Here is a 4,927-nt window from a genome sequence, read left to right as displayed (position 1 = left end):
AGGGCGTCCTAGTGGGGGGACAAGTGGGAATAAATTACCCGGGCCCCAAGTGGGGGGAGGGCCCCTAAGGAGTTGAATTTTATTTTCCTTAATAATAAATAATTTCCTTAATTTAAAGAACTTAATAAATGTTATTAACTAATATAGATGCAAATATTTCAGGTAAATGCATCAGTTGATTGATGTATTAAATTGTGTCCAAGCCAACATTGTTTGAGGGCAGGCACCCTCTCCCTTGCACGAAATGGTTCAGTCCGCCTTCCCCTGCTAGGCGCATTTTTGAAGTAACGTTCATTCTGCCGAAGCAGCAATGCAGACGGTCACGGTGTGAAGATGTTTAAGTCTAAGAAAGCTAAATCCGGTTCCCAGAAAAGAAAAGAGAGGCAAGAAAGGGAGAAAAAAAGAAATGAGGGAAAACAAGTGTTACAAGTGTTCTTTCCCAAGAAAGGTGAGCCCAATGTGAAAGCAATAGCCCAGATAGCAAACATACACTGGGACAGAACTGGGCCACACCTACCACAACGTCCGGCACGGATCTGCATAATGGACCTGATCCGGCGTCCAAACGCACATCGGTCCAAAACTGGTCTGGATCCGTTTGACGGATCTGGTTCCAATAAGGGCTAATACTGGCCCAGTTCCGTATGATAGTCTGTGTTACTGACGTGTTCCAGATCTGCTTATCATATGCAATACGGGTCCGCTTATTGTGTGTGGTACGGACCCGTTTATCAGATATCAGCTGGCTTTATTTGAAATGTGATTGGTAATTAATTATCCTGAAAAATCTGTTTGCTACACATTTGCTAACAGGTTCATTATAGGTTCACCCAGGCTAAAGTTCGTAACTTTTTCCAAACAGCTCAACTAATAAACATAAGCTAGGCTACAAACACAACTTTACACATAAGTGTCTTATTAATTTTTTTATTCAACAACCTGGCTGTAGAAGTGCAATCCCAGACAAAGTTTAAGTCGTGTTAATTCCACTGTTCCCATCGATATTCAGGCTGTCTTCCTCAGTCATCTCCATGGTCAATCTGAAACAACACAAAATAAACATTAACAGTTAGCCATTATTGTGATGGCTGTTTTGCTCAAGCTAAGCTAGTAGCCTATATTGCTGGAAAATAATAGTATAAACTTACAGTAAAGTTATCAATCGCTCGGCTGCTTGTTGTTGTCTCTGAATAAACCAACAGAGATAAAAAGCAGATAGCCTACCTTGAAAAGTTGAGCTGTGTCCTAGTCCAACCCCGGCAAATCATGTCAAAAGATGTGAGCAAACCAAAGATCCTTGATTAACGTTACTGCTTGGACTTCTTAATGCGTGGCAAGATGGGTTGTCTCATAGCACTGTTTGATCTGACAAAAAACAACAATTGACTAATTTTACCACTGCTAGGTAATAATAAAAACAATGAAACGAGCATATGATCAATATGAGCCAACTATATCTTCTTTTCCAGCCTTACTGTAGAAATGAAGTGGCCATGGGAACATAGTGCACCACCATGGTTTCTAAATTTGTACCATTCCAAAATACCTTTTTTTTTCTTTAGCAGCCAGTTGACAATGAAGTAGGGAAAGGACAGTCAATTTAGCAGAATCAGCACCTTAATTAATATCATTACCACCTGGGTCTGCTGTGAAAAAATGGTCCTTCGGCTCATATCCGTATCACAGGTTTGGGCCAAATCAGTGTTTTGTATTTTAAACGCATCTCCTGACTTCCAGTTGAGTTGCGGAAATCGGACCTGGGACAAATCTGTAAACCGGTGATAAAACAGCATTGCTAGCAGAGCTGAAACCTGTATCAGGAGTAGACCTGGCCCACAGCCAGATACCGTATGTCCGCTACAGGCGGATCTAAAGGCTTTTATGCGGATCCGGCCCAAAGGAAATTGCTATCTGGGAGTCTACAAATGAAATGAACTCCTGAAGGTTACAAAACACTTCAATACCACCGCGAATCCGCGATTATCAGTGCTAAAACAGCATTAACACAAAATTAGAAATAACATGATGCCTGATTTATAGCCTACCACAACATTTCAATAGCCTACTAATTCGAAAATTATTATGAGCTAATAGCTTAACTTAGTAGGCTCAATGTTATATAGCAGGGGTATTCAATTAATCTTCAGCGAGGTCCAGTTATGGAAAATTTCCTCAAGCAAAGGTCCGGAGCATCATAATGTTTAGGCTATGTATATGTATGTATGTATAATATATATACAGGGGCGGAGCCAGAGGGGTGGCTCCGTGTGGCACAGGCAACCCTTGAGATTCGATTGGCCACCCCAGGTGCCACCCCAAATCCTAGTCTACGATTGGCCATTAACATGGTGTAAGGCGGGACCTTTCTTGATGCACTTGCAGCAGTGTGAAGTAGGCCTATCAGACGTCAGAAATGTAAGTGGCAAACACGCTTGCCTTTATTGGCCTGCGGCACAATTGAACTGCGGAATGAAAGGTTTCCCCGATCAGGAAATACTCCTTAATACGCAACTTTGTGTAGGCTTAACAGAGGTAGCCTAAATATCGTGCCTATGACGATGACAGCTTTAAAAAAAAATAAAAATAATATTTTACTTGTCTTGCTGGATTGAAGGCAGAATGTGGGCTGTTGCGCAAATAGATGAATGAGGGTTGGGAGATTCCGTTAACAAAAACCTAAAGTTTTGCTAACATTTTCTCCATTATTATCGTAAAATATGTCTCCATGCAGGGCAGGGCTGGTTCTAACCTAGGCTAGGCTACTATATTTGGGTGGGCTGGTAGAAATTTTGGGTGGGCAACATAGCAAAGCTGTCAAATTGGATCAAAGCTAACATAAACACAAAACAAACACAAAACAATCAGTCCTACCTAGCTTGAGTTGCTGCAGCCAACAGCCAGGGATAGGCAGTACGTCTGATACATGTATGTAAAATACAAAATAGTATGTTGTCATTTTTATTTTATTTAGTTGGAAAAAAATGGCATCATATTTTGTATCAAAATATTTTATAGGTTTATAGTTTAAAAATAGTGCCAAACGGTAGTAACTGCATCGAATAACAACGTGGATTTCGGTGCCTCATTTTGGTGCTTAAATAGCGTTTTTTTTAATTTTTTTTATACGAGGCATCACTGCATGTCATGTGCCATCTCTAACGTCTTGCCCTGATAGCAACACATCCAGATACAGTTAGCTAACATATGATAAACATTGGATGTATAAACCAGAGGGGTAGGCGAGTGGACAGTGTTTGACAGCTTGCGTGAGCCCAAGTAGCTTACTTTAAAGCGACATGCGAGCTCCATGCGAGCTCCTCAAAATCCAGCAGTGGGCCTAACTACACACAAGCAAAAGGCTATGAAACAACATCAACAGTAGGCTAGCCTATACACTACACAATATCCTTGCTAAAGCGCTAACTGACATTTATTTGAAATGTTATCAGCTTGTTGTAAGGTGAAAACTTTATTTCATGGTGTGTTAAACAACATAATGGCATGATATTAATCTTTCATGTGCATGAGGCCCATAGCATCACAATGAATATGAAGATCATGTTAAAAGTTAGCTGGCAAAAACATAGGTTACATACCTGATGTCACTGAGCTGTCAAAGAGGCTACGAAACCATCTCCGTACGTTATCGCTAATTAAACTCAGCTGACTGGTGTTACCGAATAGCCATAGTTGCTGTTAAAATACTAGGCTAGCGCTGGGAATCTAAACACTTCAACACCGACATGTAGCCTAACATGTTCAAAACTACTGCGTGTTATGGGTTAAGACAAGACATTTCTTGAAGCATTTGGGAACACACTGAATTAAAGGAACACGCCACCCAAAATCAGTAGTAATATATGTTCTTACCTTAACTTTCACGAGTTGAGTCATACCTCTCCAGCATCGGTAGGTGCACTCAAACGCTCTGTCGCGCGGCGCGAATGTGTTAGCATGTTGCTATGCTAGCGGGCTCTGCCGTGGCCGTAGAGAGAGGAACATAGCAGTAACCAAACACCTCCACGTTTTCCCTACTTAAATACAGTTGCACGAGTAGTTGATAAAAATGTGTACGTCACACAACATGAAACGTGGCGATTTTCCAAGCGAATAAACAGGAGAACTACAATGTGTGGTAATATTATTAACACCTAATTGTAGATCCTATCCACCACAGAGTTTAGAATCCATGCTGGATCGACCCTCAGCCTCTCCCTCCCCTCTGAGCGAGAGAGAGGCACACACACTAGATATGCGCTGATGGGCTATTATTTCAACCATAACTGCATAGCAAAACTTATCATCTATCAGCCATCCATCAGCACCAAAGTTTGTTGACCAATTTTCAAAACCGCACCCGCCCACCATCCGTTGGTTGTTTTAATGTAGGCTAGGCCTATATGGGTGATGCAGCGCTGCTGACGTGAGGCTAGAAAGCCCTTGCCTGTTCTAGAAAGACTGATCTAATGCCGCAAATAGGCTATATTATAAGGCTAAAGTCGTACATTGGCTAGGCCTATCCCCAGAATATCAGCAGCAAACTCAGTCTCTGTCGCGCAAAACAGTCTCCAAATAAAACGCACATCGGCCTGTTGCCTATTCTGCCATGCAGCTTGTGACAATATATCGTCCAAAATGCTTGATTGCATTGCATTTTTAGCTAAATTTTCATGTACCACATCAGCATTTTTGTTCAGTGAATCTTTTGTAAATTGCTTTATAATTACCGTGCGGCCTAGGCCTATTGCCTGGCTTGCCTCAGCTTCGGTCACGTCCTTTTACAATTTTATCATTGTAATAAAAAACGCAATTTGCCACATAATTTCAGCATGCTCCTGGCCTACTAATTAATGCCTAATGCCTAATTGTCTATTATTTTTTGCAAAAAGAAAGAAATCCTTGATAAAATAACAAGTCATTCACATTA

General features: G+C 41.2%; 1 long non-coding RNA gene across 1 annotated transcript; it reads right to left on the bottom strand.

The window, feature by feature from the left end:
- Positions 1 to 952: 952 nt before the first annotated feature.
- LOC143123762 (uncharacterized) lies at positions 953 to 1,307 on the bottom strand. Its single transcript, XR_012986891.1, has 2 exons — positions 1,225 to 1,307; positions 953 to 1,040 (listed from the first exon to the last, which is right to left on the bottom strand). It is a non-coding gene; the product is annotated as an uncharacterized LOC143123762 (long non-coding RNA).
- Between the last annotated feature and the right edge of the window lie 3,620 nt (positions 1,308 to 4,927).

Source organism: Alosa pseudoharengus, unplaced genomic scaffold (genome assembly GCF_046254945.1).
Source record: "Alosa pseudoharengus isolate Yale_2024_CS ecotype anadromous, Long Island Sound unplaced genomic scaffold, YU_APseudo_1.1 YU_APseudo_1.1_scf_15, whole genome shotgun sequence".
Lineage (NCBI taxonomy): Eukaryota > Metazoa > Chordata > Actinopteri > Clupeiformes > Clupeidae > Alosa > Alosa pseudoharengus.
The sequence above is the reverse complement of the archived record's forward strand: the minus strand, read 5'-3'. Positions and strand labels throughout refer to the sequence as shown.